This window comes from Pinus tabuliformis, chromosome 9 (genome assembly GCF_031772625.1).
Source record: "Pinus tabuliformis cultivar Carrire ecotype Pingquan chromosome 9, CPIR1, whole genome shotgun sequence".
In the NCBI taxonomy this organism is placed as follows: domain Eukaryota; kingdom Viridiplantae; phylum Streptophyta; class Pinopsida; order Pinales; family Pinaceae; genus Pinus; species Pinus tabuliformis.
In genome coordinates this window covers 471,758,501-471,783,167 of record NC_142307.1, presented here as the reverse complement: position 1 = coordinate 471,783,167, position 24,667 = coordinate 471,758,501, and positions in this window count along the sequence as shown.

Here is a 24,667-nt window from a genome sequence, read left to right as displayed (position 1 = left end):
GAAATTGAGTTCACCTCTCTAGAGCAACAGGTAAATGAGGATCGAGAGGCTAATCTCGAGAGGGTCAACATCTACTTGGAGGAGCGGCTGAAAAAGGCCAATAGAGACAATGCATTATTAAAACACATGGCTATGCATTACAAGGCCCAGAACCTAGTTTGCAAGGCGTGAATTAGGAGTCTTAAGGCAAAATTGAAGAAAGCGGTCAAGAAGCAAAAAAGACAAAAGGAGCTTGATCGTCTTCGGATTTTGGCCGAAGCCTCTTTGGCTGAGCATGGTACTTGATTGGGGACCCCCAGCCCAAATTTCAACAAGTTTGGGGAAAATTTTGTCAATTTTGAAATTTTTGTTTAAAAAAACAGGTTTTTTGGCTCAACGCGTAGCGCACGACCCATAAGATTCGGAGGTCCAAATCACAAATGTTTTGCATTTTTGGATTTTTCATGATGAAATATAGATGCTCAGCTATTGCCAAGGCATTTCATCAAGGTTTGGGTCCCCAAAAGGTCAAAAAACATGCAAAAAATGACCTCATTGCCCCTTTTTGAACACACAGGAAGCAGTCTTGGGAGAATGCACTTTTGGAGGGGCAAATGGACACCAAATTGGAAAATTCCACTTGGGTTGGAAAGTAGACATCCAAGGCTTTCCAACAAGCCAACGTGAGCTCAATTTGGATGCCGGGAAGTGCCCCAAAAGCAGGTGGAAAGGCGCGCGGCGCATAGGACTCAGGCGCGCGACGCACAGGGTTTTTTTGGCACAATTTTCATCTTCAGCTCAGGAAACGAAGCCAGTTTGACCAGTTTTGACTTGTGATGGATTTTTTCACTCCTCTTGATGTAATTAATGAAACATGATGTAATTTTGGCACTTTATTACTTGTTCTAGAAGATTCATTCACTAAAAAGTGAAAATTAAATGAATGAATCAATTTCCTACCTTATAGAGGCAAGTTGTTTTGACTGCCTAGATTGTAGTACTTTGTTTAGAATTGGTTGAAACAGCTCCTAGGATGATGTGCTCGACCCCTAGAGGCAAGGGAATGAGTTAGCTTGCCTATATTATGTATTTTCTTAGTCATTTTCAGGGTTGGACCCTTGGGGAAAAAGGTTTGGAGACTCTATTGTACATTTTACTTCAGCATTTTGGCAAAGGAAAGACCAGTGTTTTGCAGCACTATTTGGAATTCATGTGGCTTTATGTCTTGATGGTGTGCTTCTTTCAGTACTTGTAAGTTATTATGTGTATCATTTTCCTTCTCTCATCTTCTGCAATTGAACAAATGAAGTGTTAAGGTAGAATTCATAATCTGTAATGCTCTGCCTTTAAGTTTGTTTGATCTCCTATGTTTTCGTCTGTCTAAGGAGAATCCTTGAGGTTTTCTTGCTCTCCTTAGCTCCTCACCTGTCTGATCTACCCACCTCATTAGCTTTTAAGGCATCAAACAATTGCCTACCTTGCTCCAATCAGACCTCTACAGAAACTGTGTCTCATCCCCGCACCCAAAATTGCTTTTCCCTTTGATCCAACAAAAACCCCAAAAAATCACCTTTAAACCTCTGCACTTAATACCTAGCCTAAGATTAGTTACAATTTCAGTCATTTCGAGCCTCATTGATTATATTTTTCCGAGATTGACCCGAAGAGAGCCCTCTCCTGTCCTCGTAGGGCTAGCTACGAGGCTGAGCGTGGTTTGATGTTGCCTTGAGTTTTTCCTTCCTCAGCCTGGGGCAAATTTGAGTGCTAACATAGTGGCGACCATACTGGGGAACGATTAGAATGGTTTGCCCGTTGATGTCATTTCTCTCATAAGCTACTGACGGAGCCTGAAGATTAGCCAGGTAGCCTTCGAAACGCTTTTGCTTTGCATTAGCGCAAGTATATCAAAGCTACTTCTGTCAATATCTGGTTTAGCTTTTGACCATGACATTTGAAACACCCTAGTACATTTGCAAACTCTGAGCTTTTGGATGATAAGTTGAGAGTTTTCACAGGCTGACTAGCTGTTTTGTTCCTTGATATTTTGAAAATAACAAGTTGGCTTCAGATCCTAGTCTCATATTTAAATCTCATTCATGTCCGGCTATCTTTAAGTATTTTTAAGAAATTGATTTTGACGAGAGGTTTGAACTATCGCTGTTTAAAATTGAATCTGAAAGTGCACTTGATTCTCTAGTTCCCAATCCTCATTTTGCTGCTGCCCTTGAAATTGAGAGAAACAATAAAGTGGTTGAAAATTTTATCCTACGACAACTTCAGACAGATATTCAAGTTGCAAATCTGGTTGATTTTCTAGAAGCTGCATCTGCCAAAATTGGATCTACTATCACGGCTTCTGCCTCGCACGAGCAGACCGAACCCCCTTTCATCTCCATTTCTCCCATAATTACATATCCAGAATCTACAGTCAATTCCACTTCTTCATCCCACATGGTTTCTCCTCCACATACACCCCTACATACCGCACATACTTCAGCTACACCCACTCCTCCAACTACCCCTAGACCAAATCCTCCAAAAGCAATGGCAGCTCGGTTTGCACCCCTCACTTTGCCTCAAGTTTTGAAGGACATGCCTGCAGATTATCAAAGTAAAATTCCTTTGTTTGATGGCACACCGCAGAATATCATAGCTCAACAGCATGTGGATAAGATGGCGGATTTCTTTGATCTTCATGAAATCGATGAAGAAAATGTGACTATGAGGTTATTCGTGCAGACTTTTGGTGGAGAGGTAAGGAAATGGTTTAGAAATCTGCCAGCCAGAAGTATTCCTACATTAGATGATCTCAAAAAGACAATTTCTAGAACGTTGGGAAGTGAAGAAAGATCCACTACAAATCAATGCCAAATATACTAAGCTTAAAAGGAATGCTGGAGAGTCCGTTCAAGACTATTGTATCAGATTCAATGCAGTATACAATGCAATTCCGGATGATTTAAAACCAACCAAAAAATCAGCGCTGCTCAAGTTCCCCGATGGTTTTAATCCAGACATGGCATATCAACTAAGGGAGAGAGATCCGGCCACCTTAGAAGAGATGCAGAAAATTGCAGTCAGTGTCGAAGCAAATTTGAATGATAAGAGAGCTAGAATGAAAGCTGAAAGGAAGGTTACTATAAAGGAAGAAGCTTCTACATCAGACCAAGTTCTTCGCAAGGTGGAAAAGATGATTGAAAGTTTAGCTATTGACAAGCCTGAAACGTAGATTCAGAATCCTAATTTTCGTGGTCAGCAACAGCCACAATTTAGGATCAAATAGCGTGAGCAACGAACACAAGACACACCATCACAACAGCAGCAAGTGAAGACACCTCTCCAGCAGAATTTTGTTGGTCCTGAGTTAGATGATGATGATCAGGTAGTTGGAGAAGAAAATCATTTTTTTACTCCTGAAGACATGCCCACATTTATCACTGAAGATGATGAAAAGACAGCAAGATCAGCAGTTCAAAATGATGCAGATTTTATCTTAGCAAATGAGATCGCTTTGGAGGAAGAGTCAGATGAGTATCAGAGAGGTTGTATGCATGCATTGCCCGCTCAGTAGCGCCAATTATCACTAAGAGGCAGAAATGCTCCCATAAATCCCATCCAAAATAGAAAAGAAGTTCCAGCATCTAAAGAGGAAACATCAGTTGCATCAAAGAAAGGTAAAGAGAGTGCTGACCCTATGACCAGCAAGTCTATTACAGCAAATGAAAAGATAAATCAGATCAGCATACCAAAGGATAAACCTGAAAAGAAAGATGTTCCAGCCAAAGAAGTGGACAAGACTTCTTCTTTTAATTTGGAGAATGAAATTTCTAAATTGAAGGTGCCTATTCCATTAACTGAACTCATGAAGAACAGTAGCTATAGAGGACAAGTCTCCAGAATTTTGAATTTTGACCCAATGTCTGATATGGTCAGTGTTGAGGATGATCGGCCGGAATTGATATTTGGACCAGCATTAAGTGGTGAGTCGGAAGTACATCATTTTTATATAAGTTTAAGGCTGCATGAGTTTGTATTGCATAATGCTATGTTTGACACTGGCGCTTCCCACAATCTTATGCCAAAGGCCATCATGGAAAAGTTGGGTTTGGATATCACCAGGAAATATCATGATCTCTACTCCTTTGATTCCAGCAGGGTGAGATGTATTGGGTTAATTAAAGATTTGGTTGTAAGTTTGGATTAGATTCCTGCAAAGAATGTCTTGATGGACGTGGTTGTGGTCGACATTCCTCCTCGCTTTGGTATGCTCCTTTCTCGATCTAGGGGGGAAAAATTGCAAGGAACAATTTAGCTTGACTTCTCTTATGCAACGATTCCCGTGTTTGGCCAAATGAGAAAGTTGTACCGAGAACAGAAAATGAAATATATGATCACCAGCAAGGAGAAACCAATCAATCATCCTATCAGTTATGTGCATACAGATCTTGAATCTTTCGTTTTGTATTCAGATAGTTTAAATGATATTGATAGTCAGTTAGTTGTAATAAATGATATCCCAGAAATAGCAGAGAATTTCAGAGAAGTCCTAAGGAAAGAACGTCAGGAACAGCAGAGCATCACCGAGCAATCAGCTGAAAGTAATGGACAGCAAACAGAAAAATCACAGCAGACAACCTTTCAGCACTTGGCAGAAGAGGAAGACGGTTTATGGACCATGGATTTTGATGGAGCAGTAGGTAATGATGGTGCTGGGATTGGTATTTGGGTACGTAGTCCTTTTTCTGTCTCAGACAAAGTACCTAGTAATGTCCGGGTATGTTCTTATAAACTTGCTTTTGATTGTTCAAATAATGAAGCCGAATATGAATCTTTAATTGCTCGCCTAAAAATTTTAAGAAAGCTAAATGCTATGAGGATTGTCGTGTACGGTGACTCTGAATTAGTGATCAAGCAAGTTAAAGGCGAATATCAAACAAAACACCCTCAGATGCGGGCATACCGGAATGTTGTTTTAGATATATTGAAAGTATTTTCAGATTATACATTAATGTGTGTGCCTCGTGTTAAAAATAGCATTGCAGATGCACTTGCTAAGGCGACCAGCAATCTGAAAATTCCTATGAACTCAAGTAAAAAATTGAAATCCATGTGAAGCACCGTCCCGCTGTCCCGGATAATCAAAGACATTGGCAAGTTTTCCAAAATGATGAGGAGATCAATGATTTTCTGCAAAATAAAGGTGAGTTCGAAAATGTTTCAATGGATGCAGAACATGATGATGGTAGCAATGAGTTGCAAATAAATCAGATGGAAGTATTGTAGCTCAAAGATAATGTAATTCCTAAAGGCTTGATACCTTTAGAGGAGCTTTTTTATCATGATGATGTAGCCCGCAAACCAACATTGCAGCCAACAGAAAAAGGAGTTGAAGAGGTAAATATTGGAACGGCTCAGGATCCTAAGACGGTAAAGTTATCCAAATCATTGACACCAAAGGTAAAGGAAGAGTATATCAGATTGTTGTCTTCATTTGCAAATGTTTTTGCATGGGATTATTCCGATCTGAAAACATATGATACTAATATCATTCAACATACTATTCCAATCAAACCAAATCAGAAGCCATTCCGACAAAAGTTGAGGAGGATCAATCCTAAGTTGCTACCATCGATTGAAAAAGAGGTGAACAGGTTACATAAGTCAGGAAGCATTGTGCCTATCAGATTTTCTGATTGGATATCAAATTTGGTGCCTATAAGAAAGAAAACAGGTGAGATCCGTTTATGTATTGACTTCAGAAATTTGAATAAGGTGTCCTTAAAAGATAATTATCCATTGCCAAAGATGGATCATATATTGCAACGAGTAGTTGGAGCATCAAGGATTTAATTACTCGACGGGTATTCCGGATATAATCAAATTTTGGTCCATGAAGATGATCGAGACAAAACAACCTTCACCACTCCGTGGGGAACCTTTCATTACGCTAAAATGCCTTTTGGTTTAAAGAATGCAGGTGCTACGTTTCAGCGCGCAATGGACATGGCCTTCGCTAATGAAAAAGATGTATTTTTGGTTGTTTACCTTGATGATTAAACTGTATTTTCAAAGACCGATGAGGAACATTTATATCATCTGAAAGTTGTTTTTCAAAAGTGCAGAAAATATGGCATTTCGCTGAATCCAAAAAAGAGCCTTTTCGCCATGAGTGAAGGCAAGCTCTTGGGCCACATCATATCAAAAGACGGCATCCGTGTGGACCCCGCACGTGTTGAAGCCATTCAGCAGCTTGAAAGCCCCGGAACAAGAAACAAATACAATCATTCAATGGTAAACTTAATTTTTTGCGTCGCTTCATTCCAAATCTAGCTGAGCATCTTAGAGAAATCACGAATATGCTGAAAAAGGACAGTCAGATAAAGTGGACCGAGGAGGCGGTAAAATCATTCAATTTGGTAAAATTAGCTCTTTCTTCAGCCCCTACTTTGATTAGCCCGGACTACACACAGGACTTCATTTTGTTTTCATTTTCTTCTGAGCACACATTGGCAGTCGTATTAATGCAGAAGAGAGAAGGAGTTGGAAGACCCATTGCCTTTTTCAGTCGAATTATAAGAGACGGAGCATTGAAATACAATATCATTGAGAAACAAGCACTTGCGCTTGTAAAAGCTTTGAAAGACTTCCGTGTATATATACTGCATTCCCACATAATAGCATATGTTCCTAGTGCAGCGATTAAAGACGTTTTGGTACAGGCAGACCCAGAGGGAATATGAGGTAAGTGGATTGCTGCATTGTTAGAATATGACGTGGATATTAAACCAACCAAGTTGATCAAAGGACAAGGACTTGCAAAACTAATGGCTGAAACAAATCTGCAAGTTCTAGACATAAATTTGATTGCTGCCATGACCGATGAAGATGAAGAGAGTATGCCAGTTCAGGTATCTAATATGTTTCTTTCTTCTCCTTGGTATGCTGATATTGTATATGTACTTCAGAATTTGTCTTCACCTCCCGGAGTGCCTAGAAATAAGAGTAGAACATTGAAATTGAAAGCTGCCAAATTCTGCATTATATTGGAAAGACCCTGGTGGAATGTTATTGAACTGTTTGGTAGAGGAGGAAGCTCAAAGAGTTGTGGAGGACTTTCATAAAGGAGATTGTGGGGGCCATTTGTTTTGGAAAACCACAGCAAATAAGATTCTAAGGGTGGGATATTATTGGCCTTCGTTGTTTTCAGATGTGTTTAAGGCTGTTAAGAATTGTCATGAATGCCAAATTTTTGAAGGAAAGCAGAAACTACAGCCCTTGCCTCTCAAACCTATTGAAGTTAGTGCGCCCTTTCAGCAGTGGGGATTGGATTTCATCGGGGAAATTCATCCGGCCTCATCAGGACAGCATAGATGGATATTGACTGCCACGGACTATTTTACAAAATGGATTGAAGCTATTGCTACTCGACAGGCCACGGATGCGGTAATCATTTCTTTTCTTGAAACCAATATTTTGTCACGTTTTGGATGTCCTAGTAAGCTAATCACAGATAATGCAGCAGCATTCAAATCAAAGATAATGGTGGAATTTTGCTATAAATACAATATCAGCCTAGGACACTCAACTGCATATCATCCTCAAGGTAATGGATTGGCCGAATCATCTAATAAATCTTTGGTTGATATCATAAAGAAATTGCTGGAAATTAATAAAAAGAACTGGCACAAGGAATTGGTGAATGCTTTGTGGGCTGATAGGGTGAATCAGAAAAAGTCTATTGGCATGTCTCCTTTCGAGTTGGTATACGGTATAGACACGGTTTTTCCTACTTCGCTTGTTGTCCCAGTAGTCAAATTGCTTCAGGAAGCTGGTAGTGAAGAAGATCCCATGCAAAGGAGGATTAATCAGATGATTCATTTGCAGCAGACACGGGAGGAGGTATTGCAAAATACTTTCAAATTGCAGGAGCGCATCAAAAAGATTTATGATAGGAAGGCAAAAACAGACACTTTTCAACTAGATGAGGTAGTTCTGAGATGGGATGCCCGGAATGAAGACAAAGGAAAACACGGCAAATTTGAAAACTTATGGAAGGGTCCTTATAAGATTGCAGCATATCGTGGCCAAAACGCTTTCCTTCTCAAAGAAATGAATGGAGATGAATGTCCTGGAGGGCCGATTAATGGTCGGTTGTTAAAGAGATACTACTTCTGAGTATTTTCTGCTCATTTCATCATCATTGTACATATCGTTTTACTTCTGTTTTATTGCACATGTATACTAACTTCTCATCTTCAGTCTGGGGCCCGCAGTGAAGGCTATAATTCTGAAAATAGAGGTTAGTTGGTTTAAGTTTGTCAAGTCAGTTGTATCAGTCTTTTTAGTTTTGAGTCTGTTTTGGTCAAACTGGTTTTTGATTTTTCCGTTCAATTCTCAAAATTTTGTGTTGGAATAATGACTCCATCGCCCAATGGATGAAGGCACTGTCTAGCTCTTGCAGAGATCTGCGGTTCTTGGCATCTCCAAGGAGCTACCATCCCCATTGGAGCCAATGTTAGAGTCAGTCTAGTTATCCCTCCGTCAGAGATCAAAGCTCTTTTTTGCATTTCATGTTTAGGTGTCCCATCAGTTTCGATTAGTTGCATTTCGTTAGGCATGCCATAACTCTGACGGAATGGTTGTGTTACTCATTCCCCTCTTGCTTGGCACTGCTGGTTCAGGTCTATTCATAAAAACAAGTCTTCAAAGGTCATGTACAGTCCTGTTTCAAATTTCTGGGTCATAACAATGGTTCTTGGTCATTAGGTCTTGGGTTGAGTCAGTCTTGTTTTGCAAAGTCTAAGAAGACCAGCAGGCCAGAGGGATGTCCTCGATAGGTGGTTACTTCAATAATTTTCATCATTATACAGATAAATTAGGACTTCTCTTCAAAACTCTGTTTTGAAGATAAGTCGTCATCTCATTTTTGTAAAAATCTTCAAAAATTTCAGTTCTTGAAACGTCCAAGCGCAGCCTTGGTCTCCTTTGCCAGATCATATCACAGCTATCCCTGCAAAAAATTGCAAAGAAAATCATCATTTCAATCAAATTTAAGGAGGAAACCAAAAAGGTCAGAAGTCTATTAATCCTGAAAAAGTGTCAACGACAAAACATTACAAAATGGGTCATGGACCAAGCAAAAATCAAAAGGAGTCTTTATAAAGATATTTCATGACATTTTCAACTCATTTTGCATGCCAAGAGTGAAGAGCATCATTCCAAAGCGAAATCGTGAGTTTGTGAGGAAGCTGGAGCAGTTTCAGGGGCGCGCGACACATTGGACTAGGTGCGCGGCGCATCAGGCAAACAAGTGCAGTGTAAAAATACATGCGCGCGGCGCATCAGAGGCGCGCGACGCATTGGGTAAGGTGCGCGGCGCACTAGGGTTTAAGCCCGCAATTTGAATAGAAGTGCATGAACTCGCCTCCTCTCCACACAAAATTGCAGGTAGGCTCACACCCACCACTTGTGCTTGGTTTTTGAAAGATAAATGTAATAGGTTCATGATGTGTTTGCCTTAGAAATCCAAGTGGAAAGCCCTCTTTGTCAATGAAATTGTTGTAGGGTTTTAATGCAAAAAATTGTTGTAAGGGTTTCAAAAACAGAGTGTAACCAAGGTTGTTATTGTTTCTCCCTTTCCCTTTGTTTCCCATTCCCAAATTCACCCTTATTTTCCCCATTAATTCCCTCCTTCATCCTACACTATAATCCCTCAAAATCCTAGTCCCTCACCTCTGTTACAAAACACATTATCCTTATCATTTCCCTTCCCTTCTCTAAGTCCCTTGTTTTTATTTCCAAATTCCTAATTCCCTAATGCTTCCCCTGTCCTAATATTCCCTTGGGCATTTGTGTCCCCTTAGTCACAGCATCTTTAGAGCAAAAGAACAGTTTACAGGCAATTGTGCACGCAGTTTATACATCAGCATATATATTCTAGCTATCTTGTTTTCAAAGACATGTCAGAGACCGAGTCAGTCTATGAGCAGGATTATGATAGTGATTCTACACCAGAGGTAAATGTGCCAAGGAGGTATCACAAAGGTGGCAAAAGTGGTCAGCATGTCAGGGAGGAGCCTACTTCTTTGGCTCAATTGCAAGCTTGTCCACTTGCAATGGATTGTTTTTGGTATCAATCATGTTTTGAATATTGTGAGCTGATCTCACAAATCCAGCATCATCGGGAACTAGTCCGTTTATTTGTTCTACATTTACAGGATGGTCATGTAAACCTTGCCGGAGTGAATTTCACCTTGTCACCCGAGACTATTGCTCAGGCCACTGGGATACCAAATGTAGGGGAGGAATGGAGTAAACGCCAGCAGTTAGATAGATTCTACTATGAGCCATATATCAAGCCCGGGTATATGAGACACTTGAGTGCAATTTTTCCTTTCAGATTCCTGAGGGATGAGTATGCACCATTGATGAAACTCATCATTCGATATTTCAGTTGCGAGGGCAGATTCTCACGTCTCTATGCGTACCATGTCCGTTTGTTGATGCATTTCACAAGGGTACGTATGATGAACATTCTGTTTTTCATGTTCACAACATAGAGAGGATGGTGCCTTTAGTACAAAGGAAGAGCCCAGCACATCAGCATAAGAGCATCTATCATTATGCATTGATGAAAATCATAGTGATGCATCAGTTGGCACAGCAGGGAATTACTTGGGAAGATTTCATCTCCCGTGATTACTTTGCAGCATTACAGCCACCTCCCGAGATAGTTCATGATGAGGGAGCACCTTCACACCAGCCAGGCATTCCCGAGACTGAGCATATAAGTGCTCCTCCATATGTGACATACAAGCGAGGCCACAGGGCCTTATTTGCATCTACACGACGAGTACTATGTCCACCCAGGGTGGAAGGGGTCTCGTTGACTTCATCAGCACAGCGAGTGTTATCTCCACCTCGTGTGGAAGGGGCCTCGCTTCCGACAGTAGCACCGTAGGTACAGGATAAGGGCAAGAAGCCCAAGCATGAGGAGAGGCCTTCAGGTGAGCCATCAGGTTTTGTTACTATTCATGATGATGAGATAGCTTCAAAATCAGAGGAGACCCAATACGTCAGGATTATAAAAGAGAAAGGAACGGATGTTCGAGCTTTGCAAATTCAGCTGGAGATGGAAAAGTCAAATATCAGGTATCTAGAGCAGCGGAATAAACAGCTTGAGGACCAGCACGTGATCATAGAGCTACAGAACATCCGTGAGAATCGCCAAGCTGCCCAACATAGAGAAATTGAGTTCACCTCTCTAGAGCAACAAGTAAATGAGGATCGAGAGGCTAATCTCGAGAGGGTCAACATCTACTTGGAGGAGCGGCTGAAAAAGGCCAATAGAGACAATGCATTATTAAAACACATGGCTATGCATTACAAGGCCCGGAACCTAGTTTGCAAGGCGCGAATTAGGAGTCTTAAGGCAAAATTGAAGAAAGCGGTCAAGAAGCAAAAAAGACAAAAGGAGCTTGATCGTCTTCAGATTTTGGCCGAAGCCTCTTTGGCTGAGCATGGTACTTGATTGGGGACCCCCAGCCCAAATTTCAACAAGTTTGGGGAAAATTTTGTCAATTTTGAAATTTTTGGTTAAAAAACAAGTTTTTTGGCTTAACGCGTAGCGCGCGACCCATAAGATTCGGAGGTCCAAATCACAAATGGTTTGCATTTTTGGATTTTTCATGATGAAATATACATGATCAGCTATTTCCAAGGCATTTCATCAAGGTTTGGGTCCCCAAAAGGTCAAAAAAAATGCAAAAAATGACCTCACTGCCCCTTTTTGAACACAGAGGAAGCAGTCTTGGGAGAATTCACTTTTGGAGGCGCAAATGGACACCAAATTGGAAAATTCCACTTGGGATGGAAAGTAGACATCCAGGGCTTTCTAACAAGCCAATCTGAGCTCAATTTGGATGCCGGGAAGTGCCCCAAAAGTAGGTGGAAAAGCGCACGATGCACAGGGTTTTTTGGCACAATTTTCATCTTCAGCTCAGGAAACGAAGCCAGTTTGACCAGTTTTGACTTGTGATGGATTTTTTCACTCCTCTTGATGTAATTAATGAAACATGATGTAATTTTGGCACTTTATTACTTGTTCTAGAAGATTCATTCACTAAAAAGTGAAAATTAAATGAATGAATCAGTTTCCTACCTTATAGAGGCAAGTTGTTTTGACTGCCTAGATTGTAGTACTTTGTTTAGAATTGGTTGAAACAACTCCTAGGATGATGAGCTCGACCCCTAGAGGCAAGGGAATGAGTTAGCTTGCCTATATTATGTATTTTCTTAGTCATTTTCAGGGTTGGACTCTTGGGGAAAAAGGTTTGGAGACTCTATTGTACATTTTACTTCAGCATTTTGGCAAAGGAAAGACCAGGGTTTTGCAGCACTGTTTGGAATTCATGTGGCTTTATGTCTTGATGGTGTGCTTCTTTCAGTACTTGTAAGTTATTATGTGTATCATTTTCCTTCTCTCATCTTCTGCAATTGAACAAATGAAGTGTTAAGGTAGAATTCATAATCTGTAATGCTCTGCCTTTAAGTTTGTTTGATCTCCTATGTTTTCGTCTGTCTAAGGAGAATCCTTGAGGTTTTCTTGCTCTCCTTAGCTCCTCACCTGTCTGATCTACCCACCTAATTAGCTTTTAAGGCATCAAACAATTGCCTACCTTGCTCCAATCAGACCTCTACAGAAACTGTGTCTCATCCCCGCACCCAAAATTGCTTTTCCCTTTGATCCAACAAAAACCCCAAAAAATCACCTTTAAACCTCTGCACTTAATACCTAGCCTAAGATTAGTTACAATTTCAGTCATCTCGAGCCTCATTGATTATATTTTTCCGAGATTGACCCGGAGAGAGCCCTCTCCTGTCCTCGTAGGGCTAGCTATGAGGTTGAGCATGGTTTGATGTTGCCTTGAGTTTTTCCTTCCTCAGCCTGGGGCAAATTTGAGCACTAACAGGCGGAACGGACTATAAAATAAGTGGACATCGCCAATCAAGGAAGGATCGCATAGGCTCAAGAGTTAGCAAGCAGCAATAGAAGGAAAGCTACAGCAAAAAAAATAAGAATCAGGGAGATAAGTATAGCAAGAGGAAAAAGCAGTATAATCAAGAAGAGATCATGGCTCTGAAATCAAAGTGCAAGCATTTAGAGGAAGCAGTGGACTATTATAAAAGCAAAGCCACCTGCAGACCGAAGGAACAACAAGAGGACAAAGGAACAATAGTAGAAGGAACAGCAACCAGAAGGAACAACAGCAGAAGGAACATCGCCAGAAGGAACAACAAGCAAAAGGAACAACAACAGAAGGAACAACAGCCGAAGGAACAGCAGCAAGGAACAACAAGCAGAACGAACACCAGAAGAAGGAACAACAATAAGAAGGAACAACAGCATAAGGAACAACAGACGAAAGAACAACAGGCCAAAGGAACAGCAGGTCGATGGAACAACAGCAAGGAACAGCAAGTAGAACGAACAACAACACAAGGAACAACAAACTTAAGGAGCAGCAAAATGAAAAACACAAGGAAAAGGCCACAAAATTTGCTCTCCTAGTTTACAAACCATAAATTTCTGTGAAATATGCTATGTAAATTTGTTTTCTTAGTTGGTCAATATGTTAAACAATACTCTAGAATAGCTAAAAAAACTTCTGAAGTTTTGATACCAAGCACAAGAGAAAGGTCTGTGTGCCTATCTTACTGCTCAGTCTATCATATCAGAACAACGAAATGTAAAAGGAGCTTGCTCCAAAACCTCTTTTTGATAATATAACAACTATCCGAACTTGTTAAAAATAAAAATAAAAAATAAAAATCATATTAATAATTACAATTTAATAATAAATTATAATTAAAAACAACAAAATATAAAGAAACAATAATTACATTCATAATTATTATTAATTTATTAATTAATTAATTAATTAACAATAATCATATTTATAATTATAATTCAGTAATAAATTATAATTAAAACAACAAAATATAAATTAACAATAATTCCATTCATAATTAATATTATTAATAAATCAATAATAAATTATAATTAAAACAACAAAAATATAAAGGAAAACAATTAAAACAAAAATATAATTAAGATAATAAAATATAAATGCAACAAATTAATTAATAAATTAATAATCCTTAATATATGTCGGCAATGCATCTCTTACATCTATTAATTAAAATGAATAATAAGACCGGTTTTCCATTAATCTTTCACATCGTGAAGATGAACCACCGTTGATGGTTCGAAACGTCGATGAAAACAAACCGTTGATCTCAACAAACCTAATGCGATGAATTCGAAAAATAATATACACAATATTGATATATTACACATTTAATTCTTTATTGGTAGTTTAATCTTTGATATATACCATTATATATTTAAATAAATTAAAATGGATTAAATATTTCTAAAACCCTAATCTTTAGTTTCTTTGTATATTTCGATTATTTATATTAACCTATTGATGATGATGATGATGATGGTGGTTAACGTCCGCTGAGACCAAACAATGATCTATCGGACCTAAATAAACAAATTATTTATTTTGATTTAAGATTTTATTCCTATGCTCAAAAAGCTTGGAGAGAAGCCTCCCGAGCTCACTATAATTTTGACATTGTAAAAGGCTAGGAAGGTCAGTATTGTAACAAAGATTGTGAAATTGAGATCTAATGTGGTTGTACGCAGGGCACTCTAAGAGGAAGTGGTTTTCATCCTCGATGCTCCTATTCTCACAAATATGGCAGATCCTTTCCATCCATGGCGTTTTAGGAACTGCCCAACGACCTGTTTCACTATGGAGCTCATGAGAATTCGTTCTAATCTTTGCTATATTAATTTTCTTCTTTGAGCTAGTTAAAATAGAGAGATACTTTTGATCTTCAATGGCAGAGTTGATGACCTTCTTATAATAACTTAATTTTCTTTTGGACGCTAAATCTTTCTCACACCACAATTTTTCTTTGAACTTAGAAGTAACAATATCTTTAATGTTACTTATGTTTTGCAATGTATCATTCTCGTTGATCTCCCAATAGTTTAACCAGGTGTTTAGTCAATTTAGTGTTCCTAAATTGATGTCATTAATTGTCAACCCGGGGCTCGTAAGCTGATGAAGTGAAGGTGTACTATATGTACTTAAGCAACCTCTTAGAGCTTTTTGTCGTTTGGGGTGTTGTTTGTGGTTAATTTATCTTCCTAAGATGGAGTGGTGATTTATAAACAGATGAGTGATGGTGTGTGTAAGGTGAGTTCTAGATGAGTGAGAGTGTGTGATTAGTGGTTTCTAACTACTTGCTGAAAAGGAAAAGCTTGAAAGAAATAAATAAATTAAAATGAACTGAAAGCAAAGAACCACTTTCTAATGGCATTAGACACCATTCATGCTGCTGCAAATAAAAGGTAAGAAAATCACTTAAAAGACCAATGATAATGTTTATCTCTTCCTAACTCTCTGCCTCTAACACATAGTACTGTGTAAGACACGATTAGGAAGTAGCTAAAGATAAGTCTAAGAAATGATAAAAATGAGAAAAATCTACTTTAAAGACTAGTTATAATGTTTTGCTCTTTCTAACTCTCTGCCTCTAACACATAGTACTGTGTAAAGCACGATTAGAAAGTAGTTAAAGATTAGTCTAAAAAGTACCCAAAGCCAGCTGCAAGTTATTAGTATTCTGATCTCTAAAAGATAGACAATTTATAATAAAGAGACCATTCATATGTTAGCAGACAGATTTGAGAAATAAAACTAAAAATCAGCTATGAAAATAAAGTAAAGGCAGCAACTTTGAATCTGTCAACTGAAACTACCACTAGATGTAAAGCAAATACACAAACACACAAGCAATCCCGGGTTAAAAACCTGCAAAAGAACAATGCTGATCAGCTTAAAATAAAGGCTGGAAATGAAATAACATGAAAGTAAATTACGCTGTACATGTGTCAAGAAAAGGAAATGCTGAATGGAAATAAGGAAATGCTGAACATAAAATACTATACAAGGCTAACATGAACAGGGGCCCTCCATTCATATAACCCAAAGAAGACTCAAGGTATTGAAAACTTCAGAACAGCACTGCTTCTATTACTCCATGTGCAGAAAATTACAGTCAAGAGTGCTAGAACAGCACTATCAAAACAGAGTCTTGGAATGCACTAAAATTATAACAAGTTCATAAAACACAGCAACTAAAAAGTAAAAATAAGCGTATGCAAACGCTAGTTTTTATAGGCATCTGAAAGATGGCCTAATGCGTACAGCTAAAACTGAAAAATAAACTAACTGTCATGCGTAATTAAGGTTCAATAACATGTCATAAGCCTGCGTGGATAAGCTGGAGGTTCTGGTCGTTATGGGCATTGAATCCAGAGTTGGATTATGTCCCCCACAACCTGCGTAACACGGACAAATCACCGTTTGAACTAACGTGACCCAACAGCTTACGTATCACCGTTAAGCTGCCTTTGTTGACCGTAACTTGACCCTCGTTGACCGGAGGTACAGATGACGTGGATGGCTGAACAAATAGCACAGGAACCTCGAGCACCTTGATTCCTAAGTACCCATGTGGCTGGTTTGGCAAAATGACACGTGGAACCTTGAGATTAACAAAAAGGCTGCGGGATCATCAGATGGCTGCGGAATCAGCAGATGGCTGCGGAATGCCTGTAAATATGTCAAAATCTAAACAAAACAGTCACACATTAGCAAAATTCCTTAATCATGCTTAAAGTCATATAATGTAATGATCTGGGTTGGTTTGCAAGGAAAATGAGGCAAAAGTGAGAGATGAATGAGGGAAAACTGTAGGTAATGGTGGATAATCAAGTGTAAAGTAGAGGCTCTACATACCCCCACTACGAGGGCATTGCATGTCCTCATGCAATCAAAAACATGGTTCAGTCCACCTGCTGGGATGCCTCTGCTAGGACATCCAGCCTTCTCTTCTTTCTCTGTGTGGCCACATTGACTCTTGGTCTTTTCATCAAACACCTGAATTTCAGATTGATCAAAGCTCTGTTTAATTTCCTGCATCTCTTCTTGAGCTTTTTGTTTTCCTTCTGCCACAGGCCCATATGAAGCATGGTGTTATCTTGAACCATCTTGTCCACATTGCTCTGTATCTTCAGTTTTTCATTTTCTTGTTTGATGTGGCGATTTAGTACCTCTAGCTCAAATATTTCCTGCTTCAGTGATTGGACTTGCTGCTCTAAAGGTTGAGCAGTACTTGGCCCAGCAACTGCTTGTTCTAGCGTCTCCAGGTAATTATAAACTTTCTGCTGCTCAGGGTCAACCTCTGGTGAACGCTTTGGGCTAGGCTCATACTGAAATTCAGATCCATGTTCATATTCAGGTTCATGCTCAAATTCAGGCTCATGCTCAAAAGGACTTTCCTCACGTGGAGGACTGGTGTCAACATACTAAGCGTGTGGAGAGCTTTTCTCAAAGTCAGGACTTGTAGCAACCTTTTCAGGTGTGCTCAAGTCAATGATGAGTGATTTACCCTTTGTGGCCCCCACTTTTCTTTGTAACCTGCTGCTCCTTCTCACGGTGGTGGTGCTCTGTTTTTCTTTTTGTGCTTTTTTCTTTTGTTTTTCCACCTTCTTTGAAAGGGCAGTTTCATGGAGTTTGGCCATTCTTTGTGCTAAGGGCTGAGTATCTTCTTCACTAGAGTTCTTAGGAGTAGCGTAAGTTTCTTGAGCTACAGCTTTGCCTTTATCTTTCTTTTGTTTCATCCTACTCTCTTTTCTCTTTTGAGCAACTTTTTTGGGCAAGTTCTGAAAGGGTTTCTGTGATGATTCCTTGAGCTGTTTGATCAATGTCCACAGCAGGCTCAGGATCAATTTCATGTTCAGAATGATGTACATCAGTTTCTTCTTCAATCTGTTCTTGGACAGTTTCCTCTTGGACAACAGTTTCAAGGGTAGCCTCTTTTATTTTTCTTCTACTCTTTCTAGGCACAGAGGTTTCTCCTGCTTCTTCAAAATGGTTTCTCACAAGAAATTTCTCCCAGGTATCTCTTTTTGCTTTCAACTGTTCCTCAACTAGCATCTTAACAAGACCATGATGATACAGATGTGATTCAATGTTTCTTGGGTTCCTTTGGACAATTGAACACATTTTTCTAAGACTTGAGAGTAGAAAATATGGAAGGTTAATATCATCTCCTAAGAAATGCATCATGACTTTGGCATGGTAAACATATAAAACTCCAAACCTTCCCTCACAAGTAAAGAATTTTTGCACTAATAACAGTAAAGTTGTCCATTCTTCCTTGACATAAGTAACAGGAATCCCTTTTGTAAAAATGCTGGTATCCATACCTGGGTTCTTTAAGATTTGCTTCCACTGTTGGTCTTGTACTGATCGGTTTTTAAACCATCTTTCTCCAGTTTGTGGGAGTGAAGTGGCTTGTGCTATACTGCTCTCAGTGACTGTAAACTTCAGGTCCCCTATCTCCACTTGATTGTCTTTGTCTCTGAAGGAACGTGCAAAGGCCTTCGTAACCTCTTTGTGGTAACCTCTGAATTTCTGGATGCATTGGAGCCAGTTTGCTTTTTGCAAAGCCTCTTTAACTTGAGGATATCCCTCCAGAAATTTTGAACCCTCGGGTTCTGCCCTTAAGAGTTTACCCATTGGCTCTATGGCTCTGTTCTAAAACTTTTGGAAAAAAAAGGTTACACGGCTTCAACAGTGGCCCTAACACAGTAAATTTACGGCTCTACTGTAACAGCCATAACATACGGTCACTGATACCCAGAATTAGCAGAGAGGAAAACGTAAAACAGAGTATGGCTAAGGTAGCAGCGTAGTGAGCACAGCAGAATAAGAACTGTGGAAATGAAACAGCGTGAATGGAATGATACGAGAATATGAGGGTTATGAAATGATGGGTAGAAACGGTTAGGTCCTTAGGTTTCGGTCATAGGTTCACACTTGGCTGCGGGATTATGACTTAGAGAGACGTAGTACAGTAGTCTACGTCACTTAGGTACGAAAATCTTTAATGGAGGAGCAGCCGCAGTTGAGTTTCAAAATCGTGAGGATCATGACCGATAAGTGTGGGGGATACGTGGATTTTTTTCGTATGATGGGAAAACTGGTAATCATTACATTAAATGGCAAGAAACATAACCCCGGAAACTTTGCAAAATGAGATAACCGTAAGTTTAAGATTTTAGATCATACCTCAGATTCGCGCTTGGATTGCCTTTGATCATTTTCCACTAACCCTTCATTGTTTTATTGCTGTTGCATGACTCTTTTCCATTTATTGTTGATGACTTCTGAACTGTAAATTTCTTTTCAAACAGACTGTGTTTTTTTTTTTATGCAGGTGCAGAGAGCTGCGGAATCGTTAGATCGCTGCAGAATCTCCAGATGGCTGCGGACTCTGCAGTGGTACCCTCCGGCTGCACAAAATAACTTTAGTTGTCTAAAAAAAATGACTTTATTGATGGAATGAAATGTAATGAATGGATTAATGAATGGATGGATGGATGGAAAGAAATGAGGTGAGAGTGAGAGTGATTAAATGAATGAGATAGTGAATGAGGTGGATGAAATGGTGAAATGAGATGGAAGAGAGAGAGAGATTTTTTTTTGGAAAACATGAGGTGTCAGGTGACCCTGATTTTCACCTCAGGTTTTCTGCATGAGACTGCCAATCAGAAATTGGTTTTCAGGCTCATACATTTATTTATTTATTTTTTTTTATTTTTTTTTCAAAAACCAAAGATTAGGCTGATGGAGGAGAAGAATCCTTCTCCACCAACCTGATTGCAGAATCTTCTTTAAACAACTTGACAAACTCTTCTTTTGAGAATGGCTTTTGGTAGATTTTCAAGCGATGGCCATTCACAATAAGAGGAGTATGAAATTCATCAATAGTTTTCACTCGAACTGCTCCATTGCTAAAGACTTCATCAATCTCATATGGCCCAAGCCAATGAGTTTGAAACTTTCCTTTGAAGTCTTTGAACTTTGAATCAAACAATAGAGCCCAATCTCCTTTCTGAAACTTTCTTTCTTTGATATGACGATCATGCCATTTAGATCTTTGGTGCTGAACTAGATCGGTCCTTAGAATTGCATCTTGTCTTATTTCATCTAGCTCATTTAGCTGGTCCATTCTGTGTCTTTGAGCTTCTGAGAGGCTCATTCCCAATTGGACTGCCATCTTGAAGGTCTTGATTTGGAACTCAATGGGGAGCAGGACTTCCTTCCCATAAACAAGTTCATAGGGAGAATGTCCTGTTGTGTTCTTCCATGTAGTCCTATAGGCCCATAAGGCTTCAGGGAGCCTTTCCGCCCAATCTCTTCTATGAAGATGAACAGTCTTGGTGATAATGCCTTCAAGAACTTTATTGGTAGATTCCACTTGGCCATTGGATTGTGGATGGTATGGAGTAGATGTTCTGTGCTTGATCTTATATTCCTCCATTAGCTTCTCCATCAATTTAGATGTAAATTGGCTGCCCTGATCTGTTACAATTTCCCTTGGGACACAAAAACGAGTGAAAATATCCTCAAAAAGAAATTGAACAACTGAATTTTCAGTGGCAGAAGGCAATGCTTTTGCTTCTACCCACTTAGTAACATAATCAGTACAAACCAGTATGTACTTCTTTTGCTTTGATGGAGGATTAATTGGTCCAACGAAATCTAGAGCCCATTTTTCAAAGGGTTCGATGCATACCTGAGGTTGTAGAGGCATTTCATTTGAAGGAGTTGGTTTTCCAACTCTTTGGCAGCTATCACACCTTTTAACATACTGCTTTGCATCTTTAAAGAGAGAAGGCCAATAATATCCTAGAGAAAGGATTTTATAGGCTGTCCTCTTGTCAGCAAAGTGCCCGTCGCATGGTTCATCATGACATGCCTTAAGGATGTCAGGCATTTCATCTTCCCGAACACACCTTCTGATTATACAATCTGGCCCTGTTTTGAACAATTCATTAGAAATCCAAGAATAATGTGCACTCTCCTGAATGATTTTCCTTTTCTCATTAGGAAATAAGTGTAGAGGAAGCTTCCCTGTAACAAGATAATTAGCCATATCTGCATACAAAGGAGTCTTGGTAGTCACTGCAAACAAGTATTCATCTGGAAACTTATCTTCTACTGGAGAATCTTCATTAGTGTTTTGGATTCTAGACAAGAAATCAGCTACTGTGTTTTGTTTTCCAGGTCTATCTAACACAATAATTTTGAATTCTTGTAAAAGTAAAAGCCATCTTGTAACTCTACCATTAGTGACAGGTTTGTTCATTAAATATCTTATGGCAGAGTGATCAGTATGGACAAAGGTTTCATAGCCGGTTATGTAGTGTCTAAACTTGTTGATTGCATGTACCACAGCTAAGAACTCTTTTTCTGTAACAGTATAATTTAACTCAGTGGGAGTCAAATTCTTACTTGTGTAATAAATGGCATAAGGGATCAAATCCTTTTGTCCCAAAACAGCTCCTAGAGCTATATCTGAAGCATCAGTAGAAATGTGGAAAGGGAGTTTCCAGTTTGGCCCCCTTAAGATGGGTGCTTCAGATATTCTAGTCTTTAAAGCTTCAAAGGCAGATTGACACTCAGGATCCCATTTGAACTCACAGTCCTTGGTAAGCAATTTGAAAAGAGGGGATGCTATCTTAGTGAAGTTTTCAATATATCTTCTGTAATACCCAGTAAACCCAAGAAAACTCCTAACATCCTTCTGGCAATTTGGAACAGGTAACTTAGAGATGACTTCAACTTTGGATCTATCAACCTTAATCCCATCTCCTGAAATATGATGTCCTAAAACAATCCCTTCAGTAAACATCATAAAACACTTTTCATGACTTAAAGAAAGATTTGTTTCCTTACATCTTACCAGTACTTTTTCCAAATTTTCCAAAGCTTCTTCAAATGTATTACCATAAACTGTGAAATCGTCCATGTATACCTCTACACAATCATGAATCAGATCTGAAAAGATTCCTAATACAGCCCTTTGAAATGTAGCGGGTGCATTGCACAATCCAAAAGGGAGTACTCGGTAGGCAAAAGTTCCCCAAGGACAAGTAAATGTGGTTTTGTCTTGATCTTCAGGTGCTACCTGAATTTGATTATACCCACTAAAACCATCCAAGAATGAGAAATACTTTTTACCTGCTAAAGTGTCTAGTACCTGATCAATAAAAGGTAGAGGGAAATGATCCTTTAAGGTTGCCGTGTTCAATTCTCAATAATCAATGCAAACTCTCCACTTACCATTCTTTTTGGGCACTATAACCAAGGGAGAAACCCATTGGCTATCTGAAATGGGGTAAATGAAGTTTACCTTGAGCAATTTCTGGAGTTCTTCTTTCACGATTTCCCTAAGGTTTGGATTCATCCTTCTTTGTGGTTGCCTAATAGGTCTGCTGTTTTCTTCAATATAGATGTGATGAATACAAGTCTTAGGATCGATTCCTTTCATGTCAGTGTATTCCCATGCAAAGGCAGTGGAATGTTTTTGTAGCAGTTTAGTTAATTCTTCTTGTTGTGGTCTTCCCAAGTTTTTGTTAATGTTCAATGTTTTTTCTGGAAGGATTTCAACTGTAGAACTACCAAACTCTTCCATTGAGAAGAGAGACATCTGTCTAGAGGAAAGATATTCAATGTCTGCATCTAACTGAAACTGTGTAGAGTCATATTCTAAAGGTATTTCAAAATTTTCTAATGTATTTAGAATTTGACTATCCTCACTGATCTCAGAGATGGTTAGAACAGGTTGAATAGTATCTTCATCCTCTACCCATTCATCTTCTCCTATTTCTGTTATTGACTTTGCTGGAGGATACAAGTTGAATTTCTTGGTGGAATTACCATCGGATATATACATGTCCCCAGACCTACAACTTATGAAAGCATCAGCTGTGGCCAGCCAAGGTCTTCCTAAAATAAGAGGATGTCCTCCTAGATTATTCTTGGGAGTTAAAATCATAAAATCAACTGGATATTCCCAAGAATCTAGGGAGACTGGAATGTCTTCCAATACACCATCAGGTTTAATGATTGATCTATCTGCAAGTTGCAGTAAAGTAGGTGTAAAGAGAAGGTTAGGAAGCTTTAACTGATCCATGGTCTGTCTACTCATGATGTTGATCGCGGCTCCTAAGTCAATCAAAGTATTTGGGATTTCAATCCCATTAATATGAGTTTTGACAATAGGGCTACCGGGATCCACATATTTTTGCATGGTAATCTTACCCATCATTATGTCTGCAATTTTTCCAACTAGATGTATCCTTTTAGTATCTCTGGTTCTTTTTCCTGTTTTCTTCAAACTCAACTCCTTTATTGTCTTCGCTAGAATGGGAATTTCTTTAATGGCTTGTAACAAGGGGATCTTGATACAGACATTCTTCAATTCATCTAGGAAGCTATAGTCATGCACCCATATCTGTTTTTCCACTCCTTTGTCAATTTGCAATCTTTCAGGAAAAGGAGGTGTAGCTACAGGTGTAGGTTGCTCAACTATGGGAGTTGTAGAGGTTGATTCTTTTTCTTTTTCTTTTTGGATATTTTGGTTTTGAAGTGATACTTCAGAACCTTTATTGACTTTGAGAGATTCTTCCTCAGAAATGCTTGGTTGTTGAACACTTGTAGAAGGTTGATCTAAGATTCTACCTGATCTGAGTTGTACTTCATTGAGAGGAACAACCATATAGGTAGGGAATGGTTAACCTTCCATCATGTAAGCATTTTGAGGATTCCTATTATTTGGATTTGGTAATGGCTGAGAGGGAAGTTGATTTGATTTCTGCTGGGATTGAAGCGATAGTTGAGAATTTTGATTTTGTGGAGGAGGTTGTTGTTGAGGGTATGGCAATGATAGTTGTTGACCTTGGTTTGGAAGTTGTGGAGCTTGCTGATTCTGAAATGATGGAGGATATTGATAGAATTGAGCAAATCTCCCATAAGGATTTTGCATGTTTTGCATCCATGCTTGAAAACCATTTTGAGGTTGAGGCCAAGGTTGTTGCCAAGGATTCCAATTTGGTTGGGATTGAGAATTCATAGAGTTGTTAAACCCTTGATTCTGTTGTCCTTGCTAAGGTCTCCTTGCAATAAAACAGAGAGATTCAAGTGTATCTGGATCCTCTTGAAAGACTGCTTTGAGGCCAGGAATTGAAGGACAATCCTTGGTCTCATGAGTTTCTGAGCAAATTACACATGTTTCTACAACGTGTGCATCTAAGGGACATTCCCTTAAAGCATGTTTCTTTCTACACTTCGGGCAAAAGATAGCCAAAGCTTCAGCTTCTGCTTTTTGTTTATTGTGAATCTTAAGGGTATCAAGTTGTTCACTAAGACTCCCTAAGATGTCAGTTTTAAATTCATCAAGCATATTGCCGATTTCAGCCCTACTTACTGATCCTGTTGCAGATTTATTTGCCCTAAGGAGAGAAGGATCTCTAGGCCCTTTTTGAGTTTTTGATTTGCCCCTTGAGAGATGAATACAAAGTTCTGCTATATCATTGAGAGAAAGTTGAGAAATATCCCCTTTCCCCATCATGTTTAAGATGTCTATCCATTCATCCCTAATGGCTTTTAATAAGAGGGCTTTTAAGGTCTCTTCATCCAAGGTACTCATTTTTGCTCTCTTCAAGTTATATTGAAATCTTTCAAGTAAA